At 38.2% G+C, this 14,301-nt stretch overlaps 1 protein-coding gene across 1 annotated transcript in view; it reads right to left on the bottom strand.

Annotated features, from left to right (window-relative positions):
* The window catches only part of LOC139734325 (uncharacterized), a 108,159-nt gene that overhangs the window by 62,595 nt on the left and 31,263 nt on the right, over positions 1 to 14,301 (bottom strand). The gene's annotated exons all lie outside the window — the stretch shown is intronic.

Here is a 14,301-nt window from a genome sequence, read left to right as displayed (position 1 = left end):
AAATGGTTTCCTTTCCATTTAAGCTCATTCACATATAATCATTCCTAAATGAAGGCAGTACAGTACTTAGTAGTACTTTTTAGCTAACCAAAGTTCTATTTGAGGGTAGCTCTGTGTAGGTGTATTCTACATGAATATAAAGAAACTTAAAGAACGATATATAATTTACATATGGTCGATTCCATTGAAAAGAGTACAAATCATGTCCAACCCTTTCATAAAAAATTAAATGCTTAATTTGAATAAGTTTTGTATTACACATATGCACAGCGATGAGACCTTTCGAGCCATATACATTAAATCTGATGGACTTTCCTGCAATGTTTTAGTATTTATGAGCAAGCAACCACCAAAATTTGATTTTTTTCATGAAAAATCCTTAAAGCAATTCCAAATTCTGTTTTAATGGGAAATCAATACTGGGTTTAAGCAATATCTAAAATGCCCATAGGATTGTCGCTAATGTGAAGATTATTTTCAGATAATCTCACTTTTATTTGGTAATCCTCCAATTTTTAATAACTTTTTTCCTGATGGTAAATTTGAGCTTTACCTACGAATGTCAATTGAAATTAACCTCTCTGAATGTCATGATGTTGTTATATTTGGATGTATTTGTGCTTTACGCATTGCCTAATATGTTCACATGAAAAATGCATTGTCATAATTCACATGGTTTCTTTAGTAAATTTCATACAAATGTCGACACCTGAAAACGTCCGAATACCTACGAATAATTTTATCAAACACTGAATTGTCCACAGATTAGTATATTAGTGAAATACTTTTGTATTGATAAAGGGAGAAATAGCTATTGTTACTGTCACCAACATTTCAGAATGAAGAACTTTATGTTTCCGGAAATTTTCAGCAGTAAATGCTGTATTCGTAGGCAATTCTTACCATGCAACATGTTACCTACAAATACAGATATAGGTGCTGTCCTCTTTTGAGACTTACTTTCAAAACGCGGCAGAATTGAACACGCGTGCCACGCTGTACGAACGTCAGAGTTACGCACAGCTGGTTTGTGTTTGTGTGAGTATCTTTTTACTTTTAATGTACCTAACATCAGCGTGAACATCCACAGTGTCACTCTGGAAGATGGAAAAGAAGATGTCAAACCAGAAAGTGATGTGACAGATGTACCTAATCTAGGTAAGGATGACCATGTAGTTGCCGTACATGGTAAGAGATGGTACATAGTCAAGATCGTTGGGCTTGATGAAGATGGTGACTACATTCTGTCATTCATGACGCCCGTGCGATCGAAGTGGAAGTGGAGACAGAGCGATGTAGGAACAATTGATCACAAAAACATCCTCCTCAAAGTCAAAGAACCACAGAAAGACGACAAAGGTGTTTTGCTTAACATTTGCCCAAGTGAGTTAGAAATGGTCCGCAAACCGTACGCAAAATTCAAAGTAGACCATGCCAAGAACGCTTAAAATAAACAATGGTTTTCTTGGTCAAATCAATTCTCCAAACTGCCAAAAGTTGTCTTGAAGTTCATAACTGAGTAAGACTGCTTGCTTGTGAACTTCCTATGAAATTATGAAGGAAGAAAATAGAACGCATAAAACTTCATTGTTTATAAATGGAACTCGCCTATTAAAATTATAATCCTTTCAGACCCATCCAAAAATGAAAACATAAAAGAAACTATTAAAAGAAAGAATGTGCTATTCATGAATAAGTTTTTTGTTTTGTTTTGTTTTTGTTTTTTATCAAAATCATGCAATGCATTAGCGATTTTAATACTGGATCCATACAGTGATCATGTTTGATTGATATAATTGTTGTTCCAAACAAATTTTGACTGGTGCAGTGTCAAGTTTATAGCCATTATATTTTGTTCTTAGCTAAAAGTAATGGACATGTGAACCCACATAATTCGTTGTGGCCATTACAAACTGCCGAACAGTTGTTTCAGGGTCAGATTTTCAATTTTGAGGCTTCAAATAAGTTACATATTCTTAATTATCATTTCCTAAAATTTCAGAATAAGATCGTTACTTTTTAAATTATTTGGGTTTAAAAACATCCTTTCTTCCAAAACTTATGACAAAATTGTTCGATGGTTTGTAAAGCACATGCATTACCTGTGCAAATCAACGCGCGCACTGAGTGCGCAAAGTGTTGTGGATTTTACGAACCGTCGAACAATTCTGTTCGCCGCACAACAAACAGTACATAAAGGTACAATGTACAACGTTGTATATGCACGATTATTGAAGGTGCCTGTTTTACGAACCAACAAACAATTTATGCTTTAACACACAGTTCAATGGGATTACACAAAACGGAAGGGTTTTACGAATGGGCAAACAATTTTTAGCGCTTAATATAATTTGAAATATATAACAGCTCATGGTAAGCTGTATAGGTCAAAAACTACAGTATTTACTATTGTCACTTTGCTAAAATTGGTTCAACTTGACAATGGCAAATAAGGAGATTCTTTGTTGCAAAATTGCATTTTTTCAAACACCATTTTCCCAAAAAGCCATTTTTTCGTTGGTTTCGTTGGTTCGTAACGGCCGCGACGATATAAACCAAATAAACACATCATCATGGAGAAAAGACTGAACAGGGTTCAGTTATATAGAGTTTATATTGTTTAAAATTACGATGGATAATCATATTACATGTTCTTTAAAATGTTAGATAGATTTTTCAGCACGAAAACATAAATAAAGAAATGATAGAAAACAAAGCATTACCTACGAATACGTTTGTACAATGCTAAGTATTGGCGAATTTTATCTTCAGAAGCCATGATTAATCTTTATAATGATCATGATTAATTGCTACTATTGTGGTTATAAAAGCCTATTTTGATTGATGCAATGTATATCCACATGTTTTGTACTTTGTTAAATGTTATATTACTAGGTATACCAACGGTATGAGAAAATGAAAGAATAACGCTGGATGTTTTTTTTATCACAGGAGTTTTTACAGCTTGAAAATAAGACGGAAAAACATTTCACTAGTTGATATCAAACGCACATATACAGAGTGACTTGATCAGCGAAGTATATCATCAGATCATGCTGCTTAGTTATTATTTTGTTACCTACGTATACTTATCACAGTTACATACGAATACTTTTTTCAAATGTCCGTCACATGAAATATTTAAGATACATGTCACAAATTCATAGCTTGCTAAAACTGGTACTTCATCCTCTTTTGATTGCATGGGCCAGATCATGAAACTATATTAACTGAAGCAATGTCATGTTTAAAGTTGTCTAATTGAAAAAAAAAAAGGTCAATTGAATCTAAAACGTGGGAAGCCAACCTAAAATAGGACTATATGTGAAAATAGCAACTCCATAGAATCACTATACATGTTGTAGGGCCTTGTAGTTCATATACAATCTTTACTCTAAATAAAATGTATAATACAATCATTGAAATTTGTGTGATTGTAACATAATTACCTTGTATTCGTAGGTAACATGCAAATGTGTTATTCTATTAAAGTTCATCCCCTCAGTACATGGTCAATTAGATCGATTAGTGATTGCAATTTGGGTTTTGAAAAGTTGAAACTATGTATTTTGCATGTGTAAAAGATTAAAGGTTTTGAACCAGTTTGAAATTTGTCCTTCAAATGTGTGTTTTGTATACTTTTCACTGGAATCGACCATATGGGTGAAAACATTGAACTATGTACAATTGGGCAAATCAGGGGTCAAAATTAAAACATGTGACTCACTGATACAAATATATCTCAGTGAAATGTCATTGATGTCAGATTTCTTGCAAACCTGATTATGTAGTGTTCCTGTGATTGTATCTGGATGCTTGACCTCACTCAGAAAGCTAAACTTGCGTAGACAGTCACTAGCTCGAATATGCCCCAGTGACATATTATGAGATCGAGCAAACAAGTACTCATTATTTGGGTTGACTCCTGCTTGTTGTCTGTCATCTTCCGAAGCTTAGAGAGAAGGCGTCTGGACTCCCTTATTTTGTTTCTTGTGTTTGACAGTTTGTCTTCATCATGTCCACAAACACGATACTGCCTTTCAGCCATCTCTGTATTAGATTGTCGCTCAGATCAGCAATCCCTGAGATCTTATCATTCTTCATTGTCAGTAGCACTTTATTTAATCCAGGCGATACACCCATTGGAGGTGGTAAGAGTAGTTTGCATGTTTTTGCTGGCCTTTCATGCTTACTTCTTTTGGTGAGATGGTTTCAGAGGGCAATTGTGTTTCCACAAATCGCTTCTCACATAATAGCCCAAGCAATGCTCACAAGGCTCATAATCTGCTACTGAAGTAGGATGTGCTGGCCTATAAACGACATGAAATGTCCCTTCACCGTTTCGCAACACTGTGCAATTATGCCTGTGTGTGCCTTTATTCCTTAGAAGAGTCATTTTCTTTTCTTTTTCTTTTCTGTCTCTTTCATACTGTATTGCAGCTACTTCATCTTCTCGTCCATGTGCATCTCGTAAATGTCTCTGAATTTGGGACTGCATGGTTTGACAATATAAGCAAGGGTATTTTTTGTCACCTCTCTTTCCATTATTATTTGTCATCTGTACATGAATACTTCCTAGTTTATAAGGGGCTGCACTAGTTGATGGGAGCTGTACGTCACGTCTGCACCTAGAAACGTTGTCCTTATCATCAGTTCCTGATCCTGAAGATGGTGCATAATATGAACTATCCGAGTCAGTATCCTAAAATGAGTTTTGATAAAGAGAAAATACAGTAAACCTCGGATAAGTCGACGTCGAGTGAGTCGAAAATCACTTAACTCGAAGCAAAATAAAAAGTCCCGATTTTTCCCTATGTATTTTCTCTAAATATTTGGATAAGCCGAAGTACGAGAGTCGAATTTCGGCTGTGTCGAAGTAAAACATTCAGTCCCTTTTGTACAAAATACACGTAGTTTACATCACTTGAGCCGAAGAAGATTTGTCTGGCATTCTCATCACATTTAGAGGAGAAAAAAAAAAAAAAAATCGGCATGTCGCAGAACCCCGTCCCTGACCTGCTGCAGGTAAGCATGCACACTTACCGTACCGCTCCGCATGAATGTCGAATACATACACATGTATACATGTATACACACAGCACATCGATCCATACTTTATCCATACACACAGCACATCCATACTTATCCATGTCAAGCCAGAACTCCCTGGTCAACCAATCGCTGCTTTAATATTTTAGTGACAGGCCAAGTGGGCGGAGCTTGTTTGTGCGTGCCCGGCTGGCTGTATAGTTTTGTTCAATGGAGGTGGGATGGGCCTGGGCCATGGGAGAGTGTTTGTCTCAGGGCAGGTTGACAGACTGAGATGGCTACCTACTTTAGTATGTTGCACCATAATAAGCACATGCACATTGCCACATTAGCGTACACATTCTCAGAACTACACGTTCAATTACTAGTATTGATACAAATTCCATGTTCAAATTAGAACACAATAAGAGCATTATCTTCAAGAACAGACAAATTTGAATGCAAACACCCACACGCACGCACACACACACACACACATACTCGTGCATCATGCAGTTCGAGCCGGTAAGCCGTGAACAGGAATTCGAGGAGCGCTCGAAATGTACTGTTTGTAAGAGCAAGTGTGCTTTTACTGTGTGAGTGTGTGTGTATGTGTGATTGTGTGTACTCACATAATATTATGATGTGTGTCAAATGGGAGGGCGCCCTCTCAGTCAAGCCAAGGAATAAATCAAGTTTGCTGTTAAAAGGGCTGGGGGATTGTGCGAGGGGATAAGTATTGGCGTAGCCAGGGTTTTGCAATGGTGGGGTACAATGACCCCCACCCCTTCCATTCTGACTTGTCTGTTTTATTTCCATTTTTTTTTTGGGGGGGGGGGGGGGGGGGGGGAGGGATTAGATGCATAGAGGTTAGGTCAACGGGGACCTAATGGGAATATATTAAGACAGCGAAAATGTATAAGGGGGGGGGGGTTCTATTAATTGATTTCATTACTTACTTAATTATGATTTCTTTTAAGGGGGGGTCAACTGCTGCCATACTTTATTATACATGTGCATTGTGAGCTTTGGTTACGAGATGTTGGGTGAGGAAGCATTTTGAAAGTGAGCAACAAGAGCATGAATCCCCCTCCCCATCAAGAGGTATTCAAAACGTACATTGAAATGACTGAGAGAGGCACATTACAAATGAGAGCTGCTTCTAGTTTTCTTTTTATTTGAATATCAAGAGAACAGACTGAACATGACAAATGAATACTATGTAATTATATCAACACAGAATTATAATTTTGTGTATTCATAAATGACAATAAATGACATTCAAACGCAATAAAATTCAACTGAAGTTGAAATTATACCATTCTACAGTGCATTCAATACTTGTGACTTGCAACTATTTTTTTTCACATGGATTGTATGTCAAAATGTGATCATAATGCCAATACTTGTACATAATATTCATGGTTGACATCGCCAATGTTCATAATTGTGTCCAAACATGCAATAAGATATGGACCCACTACCATGGTTGATAAATTAAATGGTATGCTATGGCGGTCTGCAAATTCTAGCATTTTGTGCTCAGGTGATAATCAAAAGATAATGAATAATGCAAATTTATATGCATAATAATCATGGTCACATGGCCACTGTTCAAAATTGTGCTCAAGCATGCAATGAGGCCTGTACCCACTGTCATGATTGAACAATTAAATGCTATGCCATGGCAACTTTTAGCATTATCTGGCTGTGTTGTTTTGCTCAGTTGATAATCAACAAATAATGAAAGACGCTTTGAATCAACTTAGGTAGCACATATAATAGATCTTTTGAACATCATTAACAAAAAAAACAATGACCAGGTTATGTTGCATATTTGATTCTGTTGAGGAGGTATATTACATTTATGTCACTGTATGTCGGTACAAAAGTTCTATAGTCTCCCAAAAATGAGAGACAAAATTTGTCTACTTCCGAGTCATGTTCATAATAGCAAAATTAGGGAAGAAACTTTGCAGATGGCTGGACAATGCAGACATAGACATGACAGAAGAAGTTTAGGTGAAAAATATAAAATGAAGACATGCACAAATTTCAAGCATGGCATTGGGTATAACAATTATTATTGTCTGTAAACCCTCAACTCTTATGACAAGCTATATCCCACTGATAAGTTCCCATTGGGTACAATGGGGTAAATTGGACATGATTTGTGGATTACGTTGAGCAGAAATACATTAAATAAAATTTTTGCCTGACACAAAAGAAATATCATTCAGACACATGAAATACTCTGTCTTGGTATCGTCATATACATGCATATCATTTTCAGGGATAAAGAAAAAAATCAAGGGTATCAAACCCTCCCATTTACCCGAATAGATAAGGACAACTGGGACACTTTTTGGGGGTAAATTGGACAAACAAGCACACAAACAACCATATTAACATTGGTATTATAACTATGGCTTACCAACTTAGTAGTAGGTGGAGAGGTGAGGGAGTGGGGATATTGATAAACTTGAGCTTTACTATTGAACCACTGACTAGCATTGTGAAAGACTGCTCATGGAAATGTTGAGTCACACAAACAAGTAATTAAAATTATAAATCACTTGTCCTTTTATCCCAATTGAAAGGGGTGAGGGGACGATGTTCAGGTCTCTTCACCTAAGTAAATGATTTGTCCCATATAGTAACAGTTTGAAGTGAAATAACATCCTTAATGATAATAATACAAAGGAACAAACTTTATTGTCAAAGTCATATTCTGACAAGAAAATCCTTAATAATAATATATACTCCAACAAGGTGATGTATCTATTCCAGGACTGCCTTCCTCATACAAGCAATTTACCCCAAAGAGGCAACGTGAACACTTCTTCAAACACTAATTTTCAGTATTTCATACAACGAATCCTATCAGCTTATATTTATAAGATGAGTAGCACATGTACAACACATTTACTTACTAAATTTTGCAGAACTGTCTGCCATTGATATTAATGTACACATTCAAATGTTAAGAAAATTTAACTACCTTCCCCTAAGGATGAATCATGCTAAGTTTTGTATAAATAGGGCCATTAGTTTTCAAGTAAAGGTTTAACTATGCATTGAACACTATAAGGAGGCTCCTCCTTCTGGGGTTATGCCCCTGATCCCCTTGATGGATAAAAGGTAAACAATATATTTAAACCATGAGGAGCCGGCCCCACCCAAGAGCTAAGCCACTGAACCCCCTAGGGGTGAGACTCTCCACTTTAACTCCCTTTCCCTACGGATGATTCATGCCAAATGTTGTCAAAAAAATAGGGTCATGAGTTTTGAAGAAAAGGTCAAAAGTGTACTTTGTACTAAAGGGAGACACCCCCCCCCCCCCACTTGTACCCCTCCCAGGGGCCAAACGGCATGACCCTGGGTGCTCCAATGAACAACATTGATTTTTTGTCCACAAAGGCATCTTCCCACAATATGGCTGGCTGTAGTAGTTCTGGATCGGGAGCAGAAGATTATTGAAATCTACTGTGTGTTTAACAAAAGGGGCTATGCCCCATCCCCCTGAGGGGTGGCATACCCCAATTGAACAAACTTAGATCTCTTCTCCCTTAGGATTATTCCACCCAAGTTAGGTTGAAATCGGGCCACAGATTTTTGAGAAGTCAAACATCTAATACGTTTACGAATGGCGGAAGACGCATGAGCAGGTGAGCATTAATAGAGACGGGTAAAATTTCCATCTTACATGTACTTGCTAGCCAGAACAAATCCAGATTGCAATGTCTATGGATATACAAAAAGAGAATGTTTCAACATGGACTGTACCAAACAAATTGGCACATGTACACTGAAGCTGACATATGACCAAGGAGGAATGACCCCTCATGGTGTGCATCCTTACAGTGAACGTTGATTGTAGCAAAAATCCTACTTTACAGGAAAAAGTTTACACATTGATGGTTTTAGGAATTAGATCCAAATAACACTTTCTATCTAATTACAAGCTTCAAAAAGCATTCAAAGCAAAATATTTCAAAGTGGCAAGTAACATTTTAATAGCACAAACAATACAAAAACTTGTCCCTACAGATCCAATACTTGCCATAATACAGAGATTAATTTTAACATTTTCGGGGACATTTTTTTCTTACAATCACAAAATCATTTTTTTCCTTGTTTTCACATTATAGCACAAATGAATCCTTCAAAGGCTTCAATTTCATATCAGTAGCTACATCGCCCAGATGCAAGTAGCTTTCTTGAAACAGTAAACTTTCAGGAGACCAGACAATGTTAAATACAATGAAAACTATAGTTACTGATAGTCATTTTTGAACCTCTGAAAGATATTGATCTATTCACAATCACCACAAGGCTTAGAAAGTTCGCCATATGTTGTAGGTCTGTAGTCTGTCGGTGTAAAGTGAAATACCTCCTCAATTTACATAAAGCAAGAACAAATTCCACTTTCGAGTTTTTCAAAATTTTTGTGATATTGACAAATTAGGAGTTTGAAAGTTTATATTAGGAATCGTCTAACCTGTCCCTCCCAGGGTCAGTTTAGACTTGTCAGAAACTCAGAGGCTAAACGGATCATTGTTGATTTCTTATCACACAGAGAACATCTCATGAGAGGAATGCATATTGAAATGGGCTCTAACAACAACAATGTAGCCCAATCATTTACTGTCACATGGACTCCAATAAGGAAGAAACTCTACAGACGTGCAGCCTTTCTTCGCATTGTTTGTAACATGTTCCATACTTTGCTCTTAATTTGTACAGTTGTCCTTTTGCCCAATGCAGGAAAGCTGTCTATAGCCTTTTGGCAATCTGGCAAAGATGGGACTTTATTTAAGGCCAGACACTTCTTTAGTGCAACATCAGCCTTTATTGCTGATATTTCTTGCTTGGACCATGCTTCTCTCTGGCCACATTTTTTTTTTCTTTCAGGAAAAGAGGTGTCCTGGTAGGTGTTAGCTCTTCTTTGTGCTCGCTTGAAACCTATGCCAGTGCCCATTTTACCTTGTACTGTATTGACTTCCTGATGTGTTTCATCATCTGTTGCAGTCTTGCGCCTTTCATTTACTGATGCATCTCGTGACAATGTCGGACTACTAGTATTTGTCAAATGAGAACTGGGGCTTGGCTGATCAGTGAGACATGGACTTTCTTCCATGAAAACTTTTGTGTTCTCACTGATATGAATGTCATCTAAAGTTTTGTCTCTGAACTCCTGAATCCTGCCCTGTTCAAAAATATTCAGGAGCTTGCTCACTTTTGCCAGGACAAGTGCCTCGCTAGGGAGGCGATAATATTGCCTGTGCACAGACATGCTGTGCCCTAAATGCTCTGCTAGCTGATCAAATTCATGTTCATTGAGATGTAATAGCTGACTCATAGTGGCAATCTGCTTTCGTAGGTTAGTTGCTGTAAGTGACAATGGGCTTTCTGCTTCGCACTCCTTTGCAAAAGCTCGCAGACAGTCATGGGAGCGATGCGGACCTTCAGCATCAAAATGAGATCTAGCAAAAACATATGGGTTATCAACACTGACACCAGCCTTCTGCCTGTTCGTCTCATTTGCAAGAATGTCTAGAGAGTCTTTCATGTTCTGGGTAAGAAGAACTGAAACACCCCGATCTCGTTTTCCACGTATGTAGATCAATGACAATCGATCTATAGCTACTTGTTCAGAGAGTGGCAAGGAGTTGAGCACTTCACGCTGTGTACTTCTCCCATGAACTGTTCTTGTCTTGTATGTGTGAACTTTCAGAAATTGCATTTCGCCTGGTCTTCGACGATTATATAAGACCACTTGCGTCAGTGCACATTTTGCAAGGTCTGCAAATGAGTTCTCATTGATACCCTCATGTGTGATTCTTGTTTTCACATGTTTTTCCTGCTCTCCAACATATTTGTTGAGTTTCATTATGTCATTTGTGAGAGGGAGTTGACGTGGATTCGTCCACTTTTCATTTGAAGCCTGACGGAGTGCATGTGATGATATTCTGGGACCCCATTCAAGAGCCATGAGTCGTTTGAAACCTGCAGCATGTTTGTTCACTACACCTGCCTTTAAACTTTCAGCATCTAGTATGTCAGCAATTCTGGTTAGGCAATGACCTAATTTTCTAGCGAGTGAAGGAGTTTCATATGTTGCAGTAGCTTCATTGAAAGAACAGCACTCATATGTTGCACTCATGACTACCTCAAAGTTTTCTGGATTAATTAGATCCTTTGCTGTTTGAATACATGGATCTAGTGATCGTGCCTGGGAAAGCAGACGAGATGCCTCTCTCATCTTTTGTGAGACATAATTTCTGTAATTATCCGTGTGGCCTGCTGAATTTACATAATACTCCCCAAGTTTGACAATCATAGGATCATTTCTCGCAATCAGTGTTAACCTATCACTTTGCATTTCCAGAAACACTACCTTCAGTTTTTCTGAAACTGTTCCGTTTACTGGCATCAGAGCAGCTCCTGACCTTTGATGATTTTCACGCTTTTTTGCTCTTCTTTTACACTTCTTTGCATGCCTGTACAATGCTGCCTTCTTGTATAGGCCTTTGCATCCTGAGCAGAAATTGTATGTATTCAGGTTATCCTTTGTCCCAAATTTTGGCCTTTTGTGGACCACCAATGGGCCTTCTTCTGACCCTCCTAATACCCGAGAGTTATGCTCATAGTCTCCACATTTTCTTAATTTAGCAATGAGGCTTCTCCGCTCTTTGCTTCCTATCTGCAGCGCACTGATACTACACACCTCCGCTTCCTCACAGTGTTTTTGAAACCAGTGCTCTACTACCTTTTTGTATCCCTTATTACAGAATATGCAATAGTGTACTTTGTCCCAGACTCTCTCGCCCGTTTTCGCTCTAGCTCTTGAAGATCCGATCCAACGTACACTGTCTCTCTGGAAAGCATCTTGTTCACTTGACTCCTTGTCCAGTCCTTGCACACTTTCTCCATGAGGGTCACGAGTCTCATTTCTAGATTTTGACATACCTGGCGGTTCATCATCAGACTCTGTACAATCAGATGAGCTGTCTGGTAACCATTCACTGCCAGATGTCTTGTTAGCTGATGAGCTGTCATTACCCAACGTCCTTTTCATGTTCTAAAATTAAGGACAACAGAAAACACAATGCACAATTATACTGGAAAAATTTGATTATAATGTAGTCAACTGAAATCCGTCCGCCTTTTCACCCATTCAATTATTATTTTAACACAGGATGACAAATATAACCTTTCATTCAAAGAGAAAGGAAAGTAAAGTGATATTTATTAGCCCTTTAGCACTCAAACTGCCCGAAACCGCCTCTCAGGTTACTCCTCAAACCGCCCGTCCATTTTTAGCGCGCTTTAGTATCCGTAATACGCACCGTACAGGGCTGCAATTGTGTTTGTTTGGTCAATGGGATTTCTGCAGTGAACATCCATAATAAAAAGTTGATGCTTCCGGACCATCTTCATGAAATTTCCATTCGAACACAGTGATGCACAGCAGCGGGCAAACAAAGCCGCGCTAGTTGATCTTGCTGCATGTAAATATATAGGCCAAAACTCGTCGCTATCGAAATTACTACACTGCAAGAAAAAAAACCAATATTATCTTTAGGAGAGCTCGTGAATCGGTATTTCAAGATGATTTTCAATGTCAATTCCGATTACTGGGATGTAAGTACCACTTTTAGCAATTTCATAGTATTTTCAGCACAAAATTAGGAAAATTCCCCATTTTCTATTCTCCAAAATAAACATAACTTGCGATTGACGAAAATCAACTCCTAAAGCATTATTTCATTTTTGCGGACCAAGGTCTATAATACCGTGTTTTGGCACACCGCTGTGAGGAGTAAGCTGACGCGTTTCACGGAGGCTCTGAGTGCTAACGGGTTAACAATTAGGTTTACTTTATTGGCAAAGTACACAAAACACTAGAACTTACATTGGTCATCTCTAGGTCAAGTCCCTGCATACTTTCTTGTCTCTTCTCTCTAGATTTTGACAGACCTGGCAGATCGTCATCAGAATTCGTGGAATCAAATGAGCTTTCTGGTACACATCCGCTGCAAGATGTCTCGTTAGCCGATCCATCATCATTAAACGCCTTTTTCAACTGCTGGAATAAAAAGAACCAATAAAAACGCTATTTAACATTCATTAATTTAACTAACAGTTCAAATTATATAAATACAGTCAACTCCGCGTAAGTCGAAGTCCACGGGAATGAGTTAAACGCGTTGACTTAGGCGATACTTGACTTACGCGGAGTTTATATTTCAACACATGGGATGCCCTAGCTGCAGCGCATGTTGCTTTGATGTCGTTCGCTTGCTAGAAGTGAGATTGTAGTGCTGAAAAAAGAAAGGGAGAGAGGCAAACAGAAGGGGCGAATAAGGAACTGTGAAGAGAGAGGGGAAATAAGAACTAACGCAACAGAGATGAGAGATGAGCGTTGGGAGTGCGACGGCTAGTCTAAATTTGCTGGAATGTGCTGCTTCAGTCGTCTGTGCTAACGTTTAACCGGGCTGAACAAAGATGGAATGTGCTACAACTGGTGGCGCGTGCTTGACAACATGTTGTGGTTTATTCTACTTACGTGACGTGTATCTAATGGTTTTTATTGCAACTGTTCCGGGAAATTTGTTCGACTTAGGCGATAATTCGACGTACAGAATTCGAGTTATGCGAAGTTTTAACACACGTGTGTCTATGGGGGAAAATCAGGACTTTCTACAATCATCGACTCAGGCGATTATTCGAGTTATGCGACTTTGACTTACGTGGAGTTGACTGTAATACACAAAGGTGCTTTTTGTTTGTCTTCTGTAAAAAAGAGCTGCCCACATGAATGCCAGCGCAGCTAATAGTAAAAGGATCACATGAGGATGAAATTAACATCATGGTCGTGCCAGTACAACTTACTATTACTACCTGTACAACTATCAATTGGACTAACTGTGACATCAAGCATCGGATGCTATGATAAAATTCTCATCATTCTCATTATGCTAGAGCTCTTGATTAATCATATGCTTTAATGATTTGGGATTAATGTTAATCTTGGTTACAATTTGGGGATTAAAGAAGATATTGTGGATTCTTTTGCACACACACAAAAAGGCTGAACGAGAGCCCCAGGGAGGTTGGCCTCTCCTACGAATGGATCTGCATTCCTAACAAACCTCTGATGCACCAAGGGGGAAAATATCCCTTCCAAAATATAGGATGATTTACATCAAGGTGTGGTAGCTACCAATTCAGCCTACAAATTTAAACGTACAAAAATATATTCCCATT

This window comes from Diadema antillarum, unplaced genomic scaffold, assembly GCF_040938485.1.
Source record: "Diadema antillarum isolate AM-2024a unplaced genomic scaffold, OU_Dant_1.0 seq00000523_RagTag, whole genome shotgun sequence".
Classification (NCBI taxonomy): Eukaryota; Metazoa; Echinodermata; class Echinoidea; order Diadematoida; family Diadematidae; genus Diadema; species Diadema antillarum.
The sequence above is the reverse complement of the archived record's forward strand: the minus strand, read 5'-3'. Positions and strand labels throughout refer to the sequence as shown.